The sequence below is a fragment of the Cavia porcellus genome, unplaced genomic scaffold (assembly GCF_034190915.1).
Source record: "Cavia porcellus strain 051 isolate PalLab524CR breed Dunkin Hartley unplaced genomic scaffold, mCavPor4.1 scaffold_12, whole genome shotgun sequence".
In the NCBI taxonomy this organism is placed as follows: domain Eukaryota; kingdom Metazoa; phylum Chordata; class Mammalia; order Rodentia; family Caviidae; genus Cavia; species Cavia porcellus.
Window position 1 is genome coordinate 38,823,774 of NW_026947495.1, and position 21,085 is coordinate 38,844,858.

At 42.7% G+C, this 21,085-nt stretch overlaps 2 protein-coding genes and 1 long non-coding RNA gene across 5 annotated transcripts in view; 2 read left to right on the forward strand and 1 right to left on the reverse strand.

Moving 5' to 3' along the window:
* Positions 1 to 3,819, forward strand: part of Kif5c (kinesin family member 5C) — a 162,924-nt gene extending 159,105 nt beyond the window's left edge. Inside the window, exon 26 of one of the 2 annotated variants that reach the window (XM_005007702.4) lies at positions 75 to 3,819. The gene's annotated coding sequence lies outside the window, so the exon portion shown is untranslated. The remainder of the gene's footprint in view (positions 1 to 74) is intronic. The other variant, XM_003478704.5, reaches the window with a different exon arrangement.
* On the reverse strand, positions 3,452 to 12,332 carry LOC134478284 (uncharacterized). Its single transcript, XR_010050795.1, has 2 exons — positions 10,869 to 12,332; positions 3,452 to 5,163 (listed from the first exon to the last, which is right to left on the reverse strand). It is a non-coding gene; the product is annotated as an uncharacterized LOC134478284 (long non-coding RNA).
* A 1,487-nt stretch (positions 12,333 to 13,819) lies between these two features.
* Lypd6b (LY6/PLAUR domain containing 6B) overlaps positions 13,820 to 21,085 on the forward strand; it is a 195,358-nt gene continuing 188,092 nt past the window's right edge. For both annotated transcript variants that reach the window (XM_063259049.1, XM_063259048.1), the window contains exon 1: positions 13,820 to 14,266. The gene's annotated coding sequence lies outside the window, so the exon portion shown is untranslated. The remainder of the gene's footprint in view (positions 14,267 to 21,085) is intronic.

A 21,085-nucleotide genomic window follows, 5' to 3' on the forward strand; every position in this document is an offset into this window, starting at 1 on the left:
TTAAAAAATCATTTCTGAGGAGTGAATTTCTGTTATGTTCTCTAACTCCTGCGTTCTCTCTGATTCTCTTTCAGCAGATATGACTCCATGGAGCATGTCAAGGACTACCTTAACCACCAGTTCCTTCATTTTTCCCCCTCCTAAATACTTTTTTTTCCTTTTTCTTTTTAACACTTACTTACCCCAGCCATCTGCAGTACACCAGTTTCAGGTATTTTGAGCTGTGTAGAATTTCTGTGTGTACAGATGTGTGCTTGGACTTTGATCTTTCTGAGAAATTGAAAGGAGAGAGGATTACAGAACATCCGCTCACGACTCAGAAGCATCTCCACTGACTCAGCCTCCAGGGCACTGGGCAGTCTCAGGCAGTCCCTGGGGCCTCCTCGTTTGGCAGTACACATGACAGTACATATCCCATCGGAGCCCCTGACATGCCATTCCCTGGAGCGAACAACCAAGTGCCGTGGAGGCGGTGATCACACTCTGCCTCAACTGTCTGGTTTTCTGTATAATAAACACATTACTTTATATTTTTAGGGAACAAAAAGTGCTGCTATAGGGAATAAAATTTTCATTCTGAACACTTTTCCGAAAACAAAGTACCCCACAGGAGCATTTTGAATATCCCGGTCACATCTTTGGATCTGTAAAATATACCTTTTAGTATGGCATCTGTTAAAATGCCCAGCAAATTTCTTCAAGGCAGAAAAACAAGCTGACAGTAGCAGTGTAGAATTTGTTCATTCAAACACATCTATGTAAATGCAAAAAGTCATAAAATTCACCTCCAAACTGCTTGCTACTGAACCTGCAGCAACTAGTCTCTGCCGGCCGAGTTGGTTTGAACATCATTCCTTCAGACATGTTGAAAATGTTGCAAAGTCAGATGAGAGGAGATGGGGCTGCCCCCCTTGCTTCTTCCTCCCAGATCCTTCCAGAGCTTGCACTGGGGATGACCTGTTTTGTCTGGGGAACCATCTTAAGCTTGAAGAGGTCCTGCTAAAGAAATCCAGCATCATTCCAGCAGCTGAAAGAAAGAGCCCATGAGGGGAAAGTACAAGACAAAATTTGAGCTGTCTATGAATAAGTTGTCATTTTAACCCATCATTCCAGACTGTTTATTGAACTTTCTTTGGCACCAAATAGGCTTTATATTCTTCTAGGCATAATTAGAAGAAATCAGTATAAATGAATTTTTGCATTTAGCTGTTATTATCCTAATATCTGAATCTAAAGCTGATTCCCTTTACTTCCAGTTGGGCATATTAAAAGGACTGATTTCCAAATCCTAAGGTTTTCAGGGAAACTGACAGGGATCCAAGGAAGTTGATCTTGTGTGCTGCTACTTGTTATACATACTTTGGGGTAGGTCAGTGACAACCCAACCAGTCTTGGTGAAAGCACCCATCCTGTTATCATATATGCCCAAGATGTGTGAGCTGGCACTGTCATTTGCACCTGTCACGTAGGAGTGAAGTGTGTGCCAGGGGAGACTGGGTTTTCTCGTGGCCATGTGGGCCAAAGATAGTTCAAGTTGAGTATGTGTGTGCGTTTGTGCGTGTATGTGTGTGTATGTAAAGTGCAAAGTACTGTGCATTAACTTTCAAATTCTACTTGTATAAAATTTTCCTAACAGTAATGCTGCTTTGATTTAATTTATTTGTTAAACGTTGCACTTTGTCTTTGTGTGTTTTGTTTTGGGAGAGTATGAAAAGATGAATTCTGTTCAAGTATTTAGTTCATAAAAATGACAAATTTACACTCATTAATTATTTTTCATTTCTGATTTTGTTGCCATTGTCTGTCCAACATTATTGCTTGATCACTTATTTGTAGTCTGATAGCAGAGTCCTTGCAGGGTGGGTTTTGCAAGTCTTATCAGTTAATAACATGCCACAGATTATAACTTTGTTAGTAATATGTTTGCCTCTGAATTTGGAAGCTAAAACAGTCTTTGACAAGGTTGCTGATTAAATAATTGTTGGTATATACCACTTACTATTGTCCATCAGGCAGCTGTATTACATTGTGTTTGATAACTGAACAAAGGTTGGTGATTTTCTTTTTTCTTTTTTTTGGGGGGGTCATTATAAAATGGATTATTTTAGATTCATTCCAAAGTCATTTTTCCCTGGGTACCCCTTTTCTACTTCTGATGCATTGACTGGCCCTTTCATATTTCAAAAGAAACACTCATTTGTAGTTCCATATTGCTTGATCTCTACAAAGGCCTTACAAAAATCACTCTAGTTTTTCACAGAGAAAGTTGGCTTTGATGTCTTTTAAAGATAATTCTGCTAGTTGCTGATCAGCCAGTCAGTTCACCTAGCTTCAATCTTTATGAGACCTCTGATCTAATTTTCCTAAGCTGTGACTAACAGGTAGGCAGCTCATTAGAATAGATTATATAGTTTATTCAAATGTATCCCTAAATATTATTTTGTGTAATAAGCTGGTTTTTAGATCAGGGCCACATACTCTTTTAAAAATGCTGCATTTATGCAATTTCCATTTTTTACACAGTATTGCTGTGCATACTCTAAATGAAAAAACTACATTTCTGAGCCCGTCTATGATTAAATTTTTTGTTGTGTGTTATTTTTTTGCTTGTTTGTATGTGTGTTTTTTCTCTTCTGAATAATTTTATATTTCATGTCACTTCTGGATAATTCTCTCTTTGATGCTATCAGAGAGTAACCAGATGGTTTATATAAATAACATCTACCTGCAGGATGGTACATTGCTAAATTAGAAGAAAGCTGTTTGAGATATCAAGATTTTTCGTTGGGACCCAAAATCTATTATGGTAGTGCCAAATGCATTTTGGTCAATTACTGGAGAACTCTGTATGCACGTATCATCTGTTAAATGCTGTACAGTTTTATTGAATGGCAGTTAGAAGACAAAACAATAAAGGTGGTTAAGACTTTTAAAGAAAGTAGAATCCTTTGATTAAGAAGATGAGAATTTATAGAAATATTGAAATAAATAAAAATGGTTGTCTAGAGTGTAGTATCTAGTGACTTTTTGAAACCCTCAAGTTCACATACGGAAGTGATATTCCTGTCCAAGTTATCACCAGGACTCAGGGGGGCTTATCAGCTCTACTTTCCTGTAGAAAGAGCTAAAAGCAAATGAAAGTTCCTAACACTCCCCTCTTCTGAAATGTACATTTGAACAGGGCAGGAGTCATTTGGACTCTGGAAAGAAGATATATTAGTAACATTTTTCATTTGCAGAGGATAGAGGAGATTTTATTGTATAATCTTGAAAATCTTGAGCAAACTAAAGGAACCATATGTCTAATACTGTTTAATTTAAAATTGACGATGTAGACTTTATTTTAAAAACGTATTGAATAAAGGCCAGGTGACTGTTGAAGAAAGCAGCAATCCATGAAGTCTGCTTACTTATTTAAAAATCGTGTATCAATTTTAAATACTTTCCAGTATTTGCAGATTTAAGGGGAATAGGGCATTCTGTAGAATTATATATGTCTGGTTTGTAAAGTGTGTCCTGTGTACTGCAGATGTGTGTTCTCTGGGTTTTATGTATCTGTACAGTAGTTTTCATTTTAAAGAAAAAAATTGTGGACAAACTTGTTTTGGTGGTTTTTGGGGGAGAATGGCAGTTTGTATCAAGTAACAATGTGATACCATAGTGTGTGTCATAAAAGACCTGAAAATAACCCTCCCCTGGCCTGTGGAAAATTTTGGTTATCTTCTAGGCTCTAAAATGAAGATGTATGGATACTCGGCAGACTGCATGTTGTATAATTGAGATATAAAAAAGTGGACAATAAAACTCAATTAAACTTTGGCTGGTCCATATTTTCTTATTTGAGTCATCCTCATGTTCTCTCATTTAAAATGTCAGAATGCTTGGGTTGGGATGAGCTTTTTTCAGGCCTCAGACAAGCAGCAGCTCCTGTGTGCAACATGAACAAAATCAACTCTCCTGGTTTTTTCTTCTACTTTACATGAATATATGTTTTAAATTTCTTTCCATTGAGAACGGAAAAAAAAAATTGACATTTGTTTCTTCAACTCAGAACAGATAGCTACAGATTTTAAAAAGTATCATTAACTTTTTAAAAGTATGATTAAATTAAAGGTCAGCAGACTATAAGTTGAATTTCTGAATTTCTTTCTGCTTGGGAGAGTCACTTACTTTGATGGTAGACTGCAGAGTATTGGCATCTTTATCTAATGATTTGAAATCCTGTATATGTTGAAGGATTATTGGCATCTTTTTGAGAGAGGCTGGGACATGCATATTCCTGTTTAACCCATTGATTCTCAGGATTAAGGTACAGGTCTGAAATTTGATGGGAAGACACCTGTGTGAAGCCTTTGAGTAACAACCAGTGGCAGCACACAGGGTTTTTGTTTTTGTTTTTTTAAATTAAGTTCCTCAACAAGGGGTCTTTCCTACTTGGCTCAGTAGAATCATATGACTGCGCATGATATGGATATGAAGCACCCTTATTTTTGTTGCTTTGGTTTGGCTAATTGCATGAGAGAACCAGACAGTGTGCCTCTTTGCCTTAATCAATTAAAAATGGAAAGGATAGGTGCCAAATGGTTAATATGGATACAGCAAACAGTGAGATGTTCTTTCTTGAAACTATTCTCCAAGAAATTGGGAGATGTGATTTCCAGATATTAGCTTGTTAAAAGTGACTTACGCAGTAAGCTACAGACATGGCGGATGAATATTTAGGCTGAAGCCTGTTTGTTTAAAATGGGGAAGCAGTCCTGTGAAAGCAGAAATTTAAGCACATATCAGTTCAGAGCACAGTTCTACAGCATGGTAGGGCTGCATGTAAAGTTCTTTCAAGTCTTTCTGCAGGTTTCTTGTTCCTTCAAGCTCTGAACTGTGCTGGGGCTCTGCCTTGGAAGAACAGAGCTGAAGCACCAGTGGGACAAAGTGGAAGGGAAGCGATAATCTGCTCAGGCAATTACCGGTGATGTCTGTGTGGCAGGTTTAATTCTGGCATTTATGACAGGCTACGTCTTGTAATTTGTCTTTGGTACATAATACATTGAACAGAAATAGGCATCTTGTGACACATCAGATGAAAATGTGGGTTCATTTGACAAAAGGCATCCCAAGCCATGAGGTTTTACTTTCCTTTTGGCATTTGGTGGTTCTTCAGCCAATCTGCAAAGGAAATTCCAATTTCTATGTGGTTAGTTGCCCTCAAAGGAACTCTTAAGACATGCAGATAACCCGTTAGACATTTTCCTATTTGCAGTGGCCTGGATGGTGAAAGCTGAAATTCTCCATCTGCTCTGCCCCACTGTGCAAAAGGAGTTTCGGTATAAGAATCCTAGAGGGCCCCTCTTCCCTGAAACACTTTCCAAACCCTCTGTCTTCTGCATGACCAGACTGCAAATGATTTTCATAGTATAGCTTTTCAAACAGATTTACCCACAACAAAATTATATTCCTTTTAGAGAAACTGATAAACGTCTCAGATGCTGTGAAGCAGCATAAGAACCTTGAAATACTCAGAAAACTGCAATTAATTTGGGAGCCTATTCTGGCTGTGGGAGCCTATTCTGGCTGTGCATCAGACACCATTTTAAGTTCTTTACATGATTAATCTACATAATCCTCCTAATCACCTCATGAGGTAAGCACCATTATCTTCCTTTTACAGGTGAGGAAAGGGCACAGAAAAGTTAAGTGGTTTGCTCAAGGTCTCATCGCTGAGGAACCAAGATGTGACCACACAGTCTGGTTCTAAGGCTTGTGGCTCACAACTCCTTTTATGAAGAATTGTATGATATCTTCACAACTTTTCATAGAAACCGAAGATATTTACGTTTGAATTACTTTAAGCAATCAAATATGTCTAGGAAAGAACGAAGAAGAGAGTGTCTGACAGTACTGACCTAGGAGGCTTCTAGGGCAGTAGTGCTTTGCCCTTGTCAGGATCTTGTTCAAACACAATACTTGAAAGAAGTGCAGCAATCACTACTGTCACACTTTGCTAACTGTGTGCGATAAGCAATTAGTTTAGTGCGGGGATTTAGCTCAGCACCCTAAGCACCTGCTTGGCAAGCACAAGGTCATGAGTTCAATCCCTGGTACCAAAAAAAAAAAAAAGAATTTAGTTTATTATGTGTCGATTTTTCTTTTTCTTTTTTTTTTTTTTTTTGCATTTTAAAATGCATGACCACCATTCCTGTGCTTCTTAAGTGAAAAGCTATCAGTATTTTCTTGTCTCCTCTCAAAAGGCTCACAAGGATGACCTGAGTGGCACTGGATGGGTGTTGCCTCATCCCCAGGGATGTGTGAGTCCTTGAAGAGACTATTCATAGCTCCCTGCTGATAATAGCTGTCCCCTACCCCACCTCCTGCCCTGTCATAATGATTAACCTGTTCTCATTTTAGAGCTTTAGGTTTTAGAAAAAGTAAACATGCCAATCATACCATGCATGCATGTGCAAGTACAACTATAAGAGGGGTGAAGACAGAAGGGGATTCCCTCCCTGAGCTCCTCCACTGTAGCTAGAGCTCCCTTTACCTATACTCTCCTATTGGAGCATATCTAATGGCCTGTTGAAGGCTGGGAAGGACAGGCTGTTGGTGGGGTTCTAAATCCTTCAGCCAGTGGCAAGACAGTGGTCCCCACCCCCAGCATCCTTGCTGCCCTGCAGCACCCTCTTCTGATATGTGCGTCAAACAATACCTCGAGTGCCGGTCCTCCAGAGGTATACTACAGAGTCATTCCACAGTGGAAAGCACTATGAATTTGGGACTTGGATCTAACTGTCAGCCCCTCATCGACTACCTGAGACAGTGGTCAAGGTGTCTAACTACAGAGACTCATGACTTCATTTCAGCACCAGCATTAGATTTATTGCCATCTATTCACAGTATCGGGAAATAGAGCCTTTGGGATCAAATAAGCAGTCTCAGGAAAGCAATTTATAATAAAGCTACATAAATAAGAGTGTGTTATTCAAACACTCCCTAGGAGAATGCATTTTCATCCTGAACCCCACCTATTGTCTTATACCTATCACTACCAATATCTACTGTTGAAGAATATGAGGAGGCAATGGAACTCATCCAATTCCACCCAGTGAAGTCAACTCTCTGTGGCCCTCCATCCTTTTCCCACTGTCTTAGTCACTTAGGGTTGCTCTAACAAGATATCTAGACTGGATGGCTTATAAATAACACATTTATTTCTTATAGTTCTGAACCCTGAAAAAAAATTTTTTTTTGTCTTTTTGAGACAGGTTCTCTATGCAGTTCAGGCTGGCCTTGAGCTCACTTTGTAGCCCAGGCTGGTCTCGAACTTGCAACGATCCTCCTGCCTCAGCCTCCCGAGTGCTGGGATTACAGGCATGAGCCACCACACCTGGCTGGAGCCTGAAGTTTAAAATCTGGATGCCAATTCGGTGAGGTTCTCCTGAGGGTCTTTTTCTGAGCCTGACTTGTCTTCATATGGAGGAAGGGAGGAGAGAACTCTTTGGGATCTTTTTTATAATCCCATTAATCCTACTTTTGAGGGCACTACCTCATGACCTAATCACCTTTCCAAAGGCCCTATTTCCTGATTCTGTCATACTGGGCTCAAGGCTTCAGCATATGAATTGGAAGGACATATAAAGTCCACTGCATCTGCTTTCTCACTCTCTTTTCCCACCAAAGAGGAGCCACTCCTAGTCTAACTTATGGGCAGAGGACATGCTGTGTCTTGTAAATAACTGCAGTGAATAGGGTTTTAGGCCAGTTTTAACACAGTGACTTGTGGCTTTTCACACCAAAGGGCTCATCAGGCTCAAAGTCCTGACACTGAATCATGAGTCAAGTCCATACAGTTTCCCACACATGGATGCAGAAGCCCAGTAATCACAGTTAATGCTAAGACAAAATCCCAGCAGGATCTTTGCAGGAGGTTTAGTAAGTTCCCCAAAGGGAGATTAGAGATGTTCAATAGTCATTTAATCAAGCCGTACACAAAAGCAAACTCAGCTCTGCTGGCCTCTGGAAACGAGATTGTTTTCTATAACAGGCCCATATATGAAGCTTCCCTCCCAGTGCTGCAGATCTCAGGCAGTGTCTTGACCCTATGCGGGTGGACTCTGTCCTCTGCTGAGGACACAGTCTCAAACACAGGACAACTATGATCGTGACCTCTGCTTGATACGCACCATCTCCCTTCAGATATAAACTCATGAGAAACCACAAATCCAGGAGGTGAAGTAGCCTGTCTGAGGTCACATCGGTAGTCTTGAATCTCGAGCTCAGGCTCCTCTTGTTACAGACCGCTTCTCAAAGCACAGCTGGGAGCTGCTATCCTACATCATTTCCAACTTACCCTCTACATTGTAAACATGTAGCTCCCTTCAAAGTGGCTTTCACTTTATAGTATTGAACAAATAAATTGAGTTCTTAGAGAAATAAAGAGCACATCAATGTACAAAGAGAATCATCTGGTGGTTAGAAGGGCAGAAGGGGGATGTTGAGAATTAGGTAGTTTTACCCAGTGAGGTTAAATAGTCCTTCATGCCATGTCAGCAGAGTCCAAACCTAGAACACCTTGTTCACCCCTCAGAATTCAGTCCTGCACCAACCCATGGCATGTAAAATTTAAAGCTGCAAGTCATACAGAAGATCAATGGTCCTGGAAACCTTTCTGTAACAATTACATCAAGTACTGATATTAAAATATTTTGACACAGTCATTTGTTGGGTGTGTACTATGTCCCAACAATCCTGTGACCAAGAGTAGATTTAGGCAGTTTTGAGACTGGAGTTTCAGAATCTTCCACGCTTCCCTTCATGAACCAAATGCTTCAAACAAGTTGATATAAATCACTTAGTATCATGCCTGGCTCACAAGAATAGCAGTGCTTTATGTGCATCCTGGAATCTTGTACAAGGAAGAGATAAGAAGCACTGTTATTCTCCCCATACACAGATGAGGAAGCTGAGGCATGGCAAGGTTAGGTGAGCTGCTCAATGTAAAAGAGCTAGTAAATGTTGCAGCTGCTTTTACAGACCACCTCTTAACATGGTGCAGAACTGTCCCATGGTCATGTAGCTGCCTAGGAGCACAGAGGGAGACTAAGAGCAAATCCTCTCTCCCTCCACAATCAGAGCTTATTCCCGTATCTAAGCGGCCTAATACAAGAGCAATAGAAATTGTCCTCAGAGCCCTCTGTGAACAGATTGGCACTCATTCTTTCAACAAACATTTGAGCATCTACCTTGTACTCAGTAGAGCGAAGGAAATGGTGAATAATAAAGCATAGGCAAATTCCTTCTTTTCCTTAAAGGCAAATTATAAACAAGATCACTTTCTCAAATGATTCAGGACATTCAAGTGTTATGAGGAAAGTTACCAGGGTGCTTTCAAGCTGGTGGCTAGGGAAGATATCTGTGAATGAAGGAATCAGCCACATAAAGTCTGGAGAATGCTATAAACAGAAGGCACTCAGCTGCCAAGCTCCTGAGGAAGGATTCTTCTTGGCATCTGAGCAATAATAGATAGAACTTCGATTTTACAAAAGAATTTTCTCTAGATTTGGATGGAGAAACAATATCTACCAGATTAAAAGGGCAGTAAATATGTTTGCATTGCCTTTGAAAATTAGAAGTTAATAGGGACAATGAAGATTTCTTATCTCGATTTAGAAATATGGCATCAGGACATGGGAATGTAGCTCAGTGGTTCAGTGCTTACCTAGTATGTGTGAGGTACTGAGTTTGATCCCAGCATTGCAAAAACAAAACAAAACAAAACAAAACAAAACAAAACAAAACAAAAACAAACCCAAAAGGAATTTGAATATTTTTGCAGTCAGTACTTTTGTGAACAGACCATAAGTTGTAGCCCATACTTCAGGGCTTGCATGTCAAACCCAAGAGGGCAAGGACATTCTCAGCTGATATGTTTTAAACAGCCAAGCAAATTCACACTGACCCCAGACCCCATGAGTACAGAGAATAATTCTGGAGGGTAAATATGGAAATGTTGATTTGCTGCCCAGCCTTAGGATCAAGCCCAGATCTGACCCACTTGCATCGTTTTGTAGTGTTTTTCTCAGGAAAATGGAGCCACAACACTGTGCCACTTTGGAAATTCTGCTTGCTGGCTTAGGATGTGACATGTATACTCAGCACACTCTGGGAAGGTTATTTCAACTTTTTGCTACATCAGGACACTATGATTGGTGAACATCAAAAACTTAGAAAAACACACACATCCTTGCCTGTCCTTGGTACGCATGGAGAGTTTCACTAGGCAATAAGTATTCATCTTGGATTTTTCTCTGATCATTCTTTCTGGGTGTCTGCAAAACAACACTGATAACCACTCTCTGGGCAGTGGCTGTCTGCCTTGCTCTCGGGGCAGACTCAGCTTCTGCCTGGAAAGAAGAGGTTCCTACCTTGGGGCTCATGCAACTCCATGGCACTAGATAGAAAGCCCCTGTGAAGGTCCTTGTCAGCATCTCATCAGCCTGAGGCTTTAGGAAGTAGGACACAGTATCTACATTTTTGTAGAATGTCGCTTGAACATGTTAGCTGAATACCCTTAGCTGTTCAGCTGTTCAAACAGTGATGCTAGATGCAGTGAGAACTCTCTCTCTCTCTCTCTCTCTCTCTCTCTCTCTCTCTCTCTCTCTGCTCTCTCAGTGTGTGTGTGCGTGTGTGTGTGTGTGACCCCTTTCCATGGCCAATGTGAAGCTATCAATAACTACAAGAAAGGTCTAGATTGTTTTGAAACTTAAAAGGCTAACACAGATGTGGCCATATGTCTTATTTTCCTCTTGTAGAAGACTGATTTTCTTTTTAAGAGTGGCCCTGTGTAAACCAGGGTTGTAGGACAGGGTAACACTTACCTTTCTGTGATCAGGTGAGATCACAGCCTGACTTACAGGGACAGAGGTGCCTAGTCAGATGTGGAATGGAAGGTTCTTTGTCTGTCCTGGCTGCTTTCCTCACCTTTAAAAAGAGAAGGTTGGATGGGTTGTTTCCCTGGCTTCCTAGTAGGCAGGAAGCCCTAGAGGAAACCATTCTACTGTCCTGCACCGAAATTTTCAGGAGTGATCTATGTCCTTGGCAGCCTGTGGGTGATATTCTTGCAAGATGTTTGGGAACTGAGGCTTGCACTACCTGATCTCTAACAAGTCTTTTGACTTCAAAACCTCTGGCTAAGTCTGGAAGGCAGTGACTCCTAACTATTCTTGAGATTCAGACCTCTCTGCAAATGTAAAAGCTCTAGGTATGCACTTAGAAAAATATCTGTAGGCAAAGAATACTGGATCCAGCTGCAAAATATGGGATCCTCAATTGAGAATTCCTACTCTTAAGGGGAACTCTCTGAGAATCTGAGCATTTAGAACCATGCCTATAGGAAAGTAGTCATCCACTAAAGGTCAGTTATTATTCTAGTCATGTCTCCCAGCTTTTTAATAATATACTAGGATTATTTCTTTTATATATGAGGAACCTGAATCCTGGAAAGATTAACAGGCTTTCTTAGTACTGGCTTCTCTGATTCCTGAGCCAGTGAGTTTAAATGCTGGGTTGCCTAATAAAGTTGTGATCACTTTTGCTTATTTGAACTCATAATGTTTCTGGTTATTTCCCTATGCCACTCTCTTTAGTCATAATTTATTGAGCAGCTACTACTATGTGATAGGAATGTTATGTACACTGTCTCTTGAAAAATGTGCTTAAAATGATGTACACCATGAATGTGTACATTGAGTTGTAAGTAAAGGTAGGAAAATTAAGAAGGTAAATCTATCCTGAAGCCTAGGAATTATTTCCTTTCTGGACACTTTATTTTTGGACAATTTATTTTTCATTGTTACCAGACAACTAGAGATAGAGTTCCTAGTTCAAAATATCATTTTCTTAGGCACCAGAGGGAACAGCAACAAACACAGCTATTTGTAAGAATTCGCTGATTCATCTTAGAGTTTTAAGAAGTTCCCCGTGGTTTTATTCCCTTTTCAGTACTTCAGTGCCCTGCATACACTGTCAACCTGAGCCACATTAATGCTGGTTACAGCACTGCTTATTGATTGGTTGTTTTGTGCTGTTGCTCAAAAGCTTTCAATGCATTATTTCATTTAACTTGACAGCAAGCAGTATCAGACTTTCAAATTTTAGATACTTGCAAAGAGCTTCAAGCACAGATCAGAGATTTTGTGTCTACATGTCGTCCAAGGGGGAAAATACACAACTGAGGAATAGACTTAAGGCAGAGAGGAGAGAGAGAGAGAGAAAGAGACAGACAGACAAACAGACACAGGGAGAGACAGAGACAGAGACAGAGACAGGGAGAGACAGAGAGACAGAGACAGAGGGAGAGACAGAGAGACAGAAACAGACAGGAAGAAGAAAGAAGGAGAAGAAGGAGATAATGAAGAAGAAGGAGGAAAAGGAGAAAGAGAACAAGAAGAAAAGCAGCAGCAGCAGGAGGAGGAAGAAGAGAAGAAAGAGGGAAGGGGGGAGGGAGGGGAAGAGAGAAAACACTGGGGCAGAACTTGTGCCTTCCTGATGATGATTCTTAGGTCTTTCCAGGTGGCATCACTTAATCACTTACCAAGCTGGTACGACCAAGCTCACACACAGAGCAAGAGTATCCTAAATCACAGGACTGCAGGCTCCAGTGACAGGATCCAGCACATAAAAAGGGCCGGTCCCGTTTCATCTGGGTGAGCTCCTGAGCGGCTTCCTTGCTCAGCCTCTCCTGCTGGTGCCCAAGACTGTCTCAAAGGGCAGGCTCTCCCACAGCCACGCCCTGTCCCTAGCACCCTTCCCAGGGCAGAGGAAGTTGCAGCTGCGGGAGGGAACACCTAGGAGGCGCAGCCTCAGTAGCTTTTTCCTGGGTGGCCTTGCCCCGTGTGACATGGCCAGCCAGACAACACTGGATCTTAAATATGCCATCTATACAGGACCCACTGATGAGAGAGGGATCCAGGCCTGCAGTGGGCTGGGCCTATCACGGAGAGGAGAAGCATAGGCTGCTTGGCAGAGAACATCCTGTTTTGGCCTTGAAGGTTTAATTTGTAGTCATGGAAGTGTCTTGAAGCAGTTTTAAGAAGGAACGTTCTCTTTGCAACTTGAAAACTGCACAATGCTTCCTGTAGTGTGCTTGGAATGAATTTCTTTAATAAGTGCATAAATAACATCAGTGCAAGAGGAAGAGCATCACATATCACTCCGTGTGTGTAAAACTGTCAGGGACCTCACTAAATGCCAGCTGCTTAGGCCTTGCTTGACCTGAGAAACTTGGAAAGACCAAAGATAAGAGGTCTCAGCGGAGTACAAAATCCACACCTCATTTTGCAGTTTTCTGCAGAAATCAAGTTTTCCCAGCTGCAGGCTCAGCAGCACTTTGGGGTCCCAGGCCACTTTGCTTTCTTTGGAAGGGTGGCCTAAAAGCACCAGCAGCTTGACCCTACACTCTCAGACGACAGAGAGGGATACTGGTGCTAATGTGGCCTCAGGGGATCAGTGCAAGGCTGTACTCAAAAACTGGCCACGCTAGGCTGTTCTTCTGGTTTTGACTGAACCCCTGCTCTCGGGCTTCCTTTGACTCTGGAGAGTCAAAATGGACATGCCAGTCTCCTGCCTACAGTGCAGAGGCGGCCTACAGCGTAGCAGTCCAGCAGAGGACAGCACTATCTGAAATTATCCAATTTATACTTTAGAGCCACTATTTTTGAAAAGATGGGAGAGTCATTTAAGGGGTGGGCGGTGTGGGTGGGATAGAGAAGTCGGTCCAAAAAGGCCTGAATCCTTCTGGTTCAGAACTAACTCACCCACACTCTTGGTCCCATCGTTTTCCCTCCTGAGGGTCTCGGCGCCCCGTTTCTACAGCCCGAAAACCTAGGAGTTGTATGCCCCACTTGGTGCGCGATCGGGCCCACTCCAAGCTCCGCGTTCCTTTTCTGCGCCGGCCGGGCTGCAGGGGAGCAGGCGCCCGGCTGTCTCCTGAGCACTGAGCGTCCCAGGCGTCACCTCACACGCGGTCGCCAGGCCTCCCTCCAGCCCCGCGGAGACGCTCGGGGTTTCCCGTGAAGCCGAACCCGGACAGCTGCGGCTCGGGAGGGGCCCACCTGTCCCAGCTGGGTCCCCTCCCGGCGCCCCAGGTGGCTCGGGGCGGGGAGGAGCCGCGCCCCGCCCCGCGCGGCCGCAGCCAACGCCAGCCCCGGCGGGCGCGCGGCGAGCCGAGCCGGGAGCCGAGCGGGGCGCGGAGGTCCGGCGGGCGCCGAGCTCGCAGGTGAGCGGGCGCGCGGCGGCCGGGGGCGGTGGTCGCTCGGGGCGCGGGGGCTGCTCCCGGCGCTGCGGGACTGCGCGGCTGCGGCGGGCAATGCGCTGCGCCCCGCCCCGCGCGCCCCGGGAGCCCGGAGCTCGCTCCCGCCGCGGAGGGAGGGTCGGGTGCCGCCGCCGCCCCGGGGCGAGCTGCCGCCAACATCTGCATGGGGCAGGAGCTGGGGACCCGGCAGGGCGGAGTTGGGCGGGTCTTTGAGTGCCCCCCGCGCCTGGCCTGGAGATTTAGGCGGTGCCAGAGGGAAGGAGAGGAGAGGGTGGGAACCAAACTACTGCGGAGAGCGCGGAGCCAGCGGGGTTCAAGGCGGGTCGCGGCCAAGAGCGAGCGAGCGCCCGCGTTTCCCACTGTGGCGGTTCCCCAGGGCTACGGGGGTGCTACTGCTCCCCTTTACCTGGCTCATTACTTTTGGTGTTAAATAACCGACTAACACGTCGGTCAATTACCTGGAGCTTCTGACATGCTGCGTCCGCGAGGCTGCCCTGACTTCTGGGGGCTTAGGTTGTAACGCTGCGGGTCTGTGTGTCCTGGGGCTTTGGGGTGGTGGTGGTGACAGTGGTGGAGGGGTGCAGTCCACCTCCCAGGGCCTGGCGAACAGGGTGTGATAAAGTGCAAAAAGTCTGGAATGGTGTTTAAAGCCTCATTATTAGCTCTGTGACCTTGAGCAAGTTACTTAACTTCTCCGAGCCTGTTTCCTCAGAAGTAAAACAGGTATTATAATCATTAAGATGACTTCAAATTATGTGGCCTTTATAAGGCACATAAGCACTCTGCTTGATGACGGTTCTCTCCTTCATGTCCCTCCATCCCCTTATATCAATGCAGCATTTCGTGACATTCATAATTCTACTCTCCCGTGATGTCCAGAGGCTTAGGTTAGCAGCCCAGGAGCAGGGAAGCCTGGTGGGGCTGTGTTGGGGCAGATGGAGCTTCTTTGTTCACGGCTACTCCTGCTCTAGGCCACTTAGATTAAGAGGTGCCAGTGTGTGGGTCCCACAGACAGACGGGTGTTATCAGCCAGCTCTCATTGTTACCAGCTCTGTAAGAATTATTTAATTAAAAAAATTATTTTCTTGGGGTTGTGTTTTGGTCACTTGAATATACTGTAGCCTTATGCAAAGTAGGAGCTGACAGGATCACATGAAGTCTGAGTTTTAGTTTCTGGTATAGCTAGACCCATGGTCTCATAAAGTTGCATGGTTCTTAGGATGGAATGATAACTGTCACTAGCACCTCATATTCACATGTTCAGGCTTATCTGCTGGTAGGGAGGAAAGCAAAGATGGAGAAGGGAGAGGAAGGAAGGAGAGAAGAGAGAGAAGGAAGGAGGGAGAGAGATCTGTCAATCTTCTATTTCCTCCATCCTGATAGCAAATCTCATGGGTACCCTGGACCAAAGGCAGGGCTAAGCCATCTCAGCAGACAGGGAGTGGCTGTATTTCCCAAGTGTTGCCTGCACCTTCGAGGTTAGTCAGCCACTTTAACAGTCTCACTTCCAACTACAGGGAATTGGGAATGGGGTACAGTTCCCAGTGAGAAGTCTGAATTCTGGGCAGACAAAAGATAGAGCATCACCTAAGGGAAATAGAGAGTACAGTGGAGGCTACTTTGTTCTCAATGCAGTCTTCATCCAAGGTACAGGAAGCATCCTGTGTGTTCATCTTTTCATTCATCGTTTTGTTGTTCTTCCATTCATTTATTTCACATTTAGTAAATGCCCAGTTTGTGCCAGGATCTCTGCTGAGAGTGGAGTGCTTCCTTTTGAGAAGCTCACAGTCCAGCTGGAAAAACAAATGTGCAAGTCACAATGTCTGGGACTGATAATGTGTCTGGGGACGCAGTGAGTTTTCCCAAGGAGCTACAGTTGAGCTCTAAGTGGGTAATGAGTAGAGATGATTGAGGAGAAGTTGAGGGACTTCCCAGGCCACGTGGTTGGGTATCAGTACGGGAATTTTCTGATGTAAGTGATATTGTGTAGGTTACTTAGGTGTGTGTGGATAGGTGGTTCAAAGTAGTCACAACTCTTGGTTGGGTTCTAGAAAATTTTCCCTGCCCTGTGCGAGGTGACTGGAGGTTTTTTTCTGCCTCTATGTAATAGTATCAAATAACAGAAAGGGAAGGACAAGACCTTGCATCTCATCCTTGTGGATGAGAGAAGGCTAATTTTCTCAGAAGTTGCCTGTGATGGCCAGTGTCATAAGTAGAATAGTCACAAGCCCACCCTAAACAAGTTATTGACAAAGGAGAGGAAGGTGGCTTTGAATTGCTTAGGCCAAGCAATCTTCTGGAGCTGGAGAGGGACTCACTCCATATCATGAACACAATCAGAATTCTGTGAGCAAGGAAGAGCCTGACAGACTGTTAAGCAGGCAGTCAGCCATGTGTCCCACAGGTGGTGACAGGTACCAAGAGGCAGAGTATATATGAGAAATCCGGGAAGTGCAGTACAATAGGAAAAGTCCAGGGTGTGGCTGAGAGCAGAGGGAGTGGAGACTGAAGCAACAGACAGAGACAGGCGTACCCTAATGTTGATTCCACTGTGGGGTTTACCAAGAAGTATCAATCTTGTTCCATTCATCAAGGAGCTCACACTGGAAACGCAAGGTTTTCTAAGTTTCCCGTACTCCCCTTAGTAATGGCAACATGGGCTCCCTGTGGCAGTAATTCTTTGTAAGGGTGTCTTGGGGATACTTTCAGGAGGGCCATGTGTAGTTGGAAAAGCCTTCGGGATGATTCTGCTGGGCCTTTCACTGCCCACCCTTCCCCAGAGCCTCTCCTAGTCTCCTTCCTGAAAATATTCTGTTCTTTAAAAAAATGGCTTTGTTTTGGTATTCTTACTTCTCTTCTAACTAACAGGCTGGGACTTGGTGAAGTTGCAGTCAGTGGTAGATCCTGGACAAGAAAACAATTTCCCCTGGTGACTGATTTAAATTGTGTTTAATAGGAAGCGGGCCTTTGGTTAGAGCTTGGTGAGAAATGTGGTAATTTAAAGCTATTTCATTAGCCTGTTTACATCTGAAGCCTAAGGTGAGCCCTGGCTGCTTTTGTGTCCACTTGACAGGGTGGCTATGGGTGGACATTTGATGCTCAGCTAAACAACCAGGAATACCACTCCTCACGATACTGTCTCCTCAATATCTGGTTAGCGTAGAAGTTGGCTAGAAGTTGCTTACTGCTCTGGAAAGGAGAAGAGGAGGAGGGCAGCATACTGTGCTGATTTTATCAGCAGTATTGCCATGGGCTGGCTAGGACCACTGGAGAAATGTGAAAGAATGAGGTAGAATGATGAGCCTTAGACTGCCTGTCATTCATTCCGCAGATGTTTCCTGAGCACTTACATGTGACGGATGCTGTTTTAGCGCTGGGGATTTCCAAAGAGTACTTAAGAATGACAGAGTCCCTGTTTTCATGGAGTTTGCAGTCATCAAAAGAAGTGCTTATTAAAAAAAAAAAAAAAAAGAAGTGCTTATGTTTTGTTCAATATTTCAGGCAATGAGAAGTACTACAATGAAAACCGAGAAGGGTTTAGAGCAGAGATCAGTTGTAGGAAATCAACTGGGTATAGTACTGGGAATCTCTTTTCTGTATTCATCAGAGAAATATGGTTTGAGGAGGCATAGTTTTAGAAAAAACAAAAGACAGATAATCACTTGGGTTAAATATTGAGTAACTTGATCTGATAGGATTTATTTCATGGAGCTTTGTTTTTAGTCTTGCATTGTTCCTACAACAACTTTCAAAAATATGGTAGTAAGAGATGAGAAATAAGTGAAGACATACGAGCAAAGGGAACTATAAGGTAGTTTCTCTGTCATTTTGTTCCAGGATTGTTTAGTTTGGGTAGTAGAAGAGGAAATATATGTGATCATTCATGCTTAGAGTTCATTATTTAAAAGGTGAGAAAATAAATTATAGTGCATTAGAAAATTACATTTTGCACTTATGCCACAAAGCTAAGCCCCCAGCCCCTAAGAACTAGTCTTATTTATTTTATTTTATTTTTTATTGGTACCAGGGATCTAACTCACGATGATGCGCTTGTAAGGCAGGCGCTTATGCCACTGAGCTAAATCCCCAGCCCCAAACTAGTCTTACTTAATAGAAAGAGAGATCTTTTTACCAAGAGTGTATGTGAAATTTATCTCCTGGGTGAGAAAAAGAAAAATAAGGTTTTTGGTTGATATAGAGTACACCAAATATTTGTTTGTTTGTCTTTGAGACAGGGTCTTGCTATGCAGTTCACTGGCCTTGAGCACACTTTGTAGCCCAGACTGGTCTCAAATTTGCAACAATCCTCTTGTCTCAGCCTCCTGAGTGCTGAGATTATGGACATACACCACTATACCCAGCAAGTACACCAAATGTTAACAGATGGACACTAATTCCAAGGTCAAATATTGAAAAAATATATAAATTTAAATAAAAATTTACAATATAGTAATGCTACACAAAGGTAATTTTGATTAGCTATTTTTATTGAGTTTGTTTCCTTGTTAATTTGTGAAGTTTCTTTATATAATCTAGATCTACATCTTCTGTCAAAAATGTGATTTCATAACAGTCACTCTTACTTTCTGCTTTATTTTTTAATGTAATGTAAGTCATCCAATGTTTTTTTTTTCAAAATTATTATGACTCTTCTAGTCCTTAACTTTTCCATAGTAATTGTGAAATCAGCTTCCAGTATCTTCAAAAAGTTCTGAGATGGAACAAGTGGAAAACAGCTAGCAAGACAATAGATTTTAATTGAACCATATCAATATCACAGTAAATCTGAATGATTTAGTGTTAAAATGATTGGTTAAAAAAGTGTCTCAGGTATATGTTGTCTAGAAGAAACCCACCAAAATATACATACATATACAGGCTGAAAATATAGAAAAAAGATAAACAATGAAAACTTTAACCAAAAGAAAACCAGAATAGCTACTGTTTGTATTCTAACGTGGACTCCAGAACAAGGAGTAAAGGGGAATATTGTATAATAAGCAAAGGATTGGTTCTGCAAGAAGACATTAGCAGTCTAAAATGTGGCTGGAATTAATAGTGTATATTCAAAAAATATGAAGCAGAAGATGATAGAAAGGAGAAATTTAAAAATCTGCATTTCTAGATGAGGACTCATATTTATCTGCCCATAAATTTGACAATCAATTCTTTGAAAGATACAAAGTACCAAACCTCAACAAGAAACAGGTACTGACTAGTCCTATATTCATTAAAGAAATAAAGTTTATAGCTAAAAACCTTCCAATAAGAAAGCTATAGGTCCACTAGATAGTTTTACCATTATCTTTTCTTTTCACTTGGGTCTTTTATAAATTATTTTTAAATTTGGTGTTTCACTGCTTCAACATCTGTGTCATATCTGAGTCTGGTTTTGTTTATTGCTATATCTCATATGTTGCTTTCTAAGTACTCTGTACCTTTTTGGTTGAGAACTAGACATTTTGGCAGGACATTAGAGACTGAGATAAATAGTTTTTATGCATGGAACAGGCATGCCTTTCTGCTTCTACTGTGAATTTAGTGTGACTATAGATCATTCTAGTCAAGTGTTGAACCAGACTTGAGAATTACTGTTGCTGTAATTACAGTGCACCCCAGACTTCAAGTTCTTCTAAAGATGCCTCGTATTTTGGGTTGGGGTGGGTTTACTAAAAGTCTTCTGTCACTGTGTATTCCACTGTCAGCCTTAGGTCTTTATTCTGCTCTGTGCTGCAGAGTGCTCTATGTCCATATGTTTTTAGCGTGCTCTCTCTCTCTCTCTCTCTCTCTCTCTCTCTCTCTCTCTCTCTCTCTCTCTCTCCCCCTCATATTCTACTGTTATTTCTTATCTGATACTTGTTTGTCAGTGGAGATGCACCTGCCCCAGTTGAACGACTCCTCATGTCTTGCCTCTTCCTGCAGGTACTATTTCTCCTTAGAGTTTGGCCTAATGTGTTCTGCAATCTCAGTTTAGTGGATCTGAAAAGGTTACGAATTTGCGGTTTACAGCTTTTGTTTGTGGTAAGCATGGAAGTTGTCTAAGTTTTCTTATTGCTGAGATGAAATACCTGACTCACAAAGTTAAAGGAGGAGAAGTTTATTTTAGCTCACAGTTTGTAGAGGTTTCAGTCCGTAGTTGGTTGACTCCAAGGTAGGGTGGCCTAGCAGAGGGGATCACAGGGGAGAATCAGTCTATGGCAGAGAAGGCAGGAGCCCACAAAGCAGCAAACAGCAGCAGCAGACAAAGTAGTGGGCCTCCCTTTCCCTTTTATAGGTTCAAGCTGTAAGCCTTTTGGGTGGTGCCACCCCCACAGGGGTGGGTCTTCCCATTAGCCTCATCCAGAACTGTGCTAAACTATTCAGTGGACTCATTTAATACCATAATTCTTCATCCCAGGATCACACACCCTAGATTCAGCCATCTCTGAGAAGCAGCACTGTATGCGAATGAGGCTTTGAGGGGATATCTGGATACAAGCAATAACAGGAGAAATGCTCTTTTTTTTTTAAAGCTCTATATCTACTGAGCAGGCATTAAAAGCTTTGATTTCTTTTTTTTCAAGCTCTTTTTATGATCTTCCTGTAAAACCTTAGGGCTGTTTTCCTTCCCTCTATGCTCTGTAAAATGTCATCTACACAACTCATACATACAAAATCAGTGGTTCTCAACCCTTACTTGGGGAACATTAAAATAAAATGCAAATTTTGGGTTCCACTGTCTCAACTGATACATGCCAAGACTGAGGCACGGGTGGCTTTTATAAGCTACCCAGGTGATTGTAG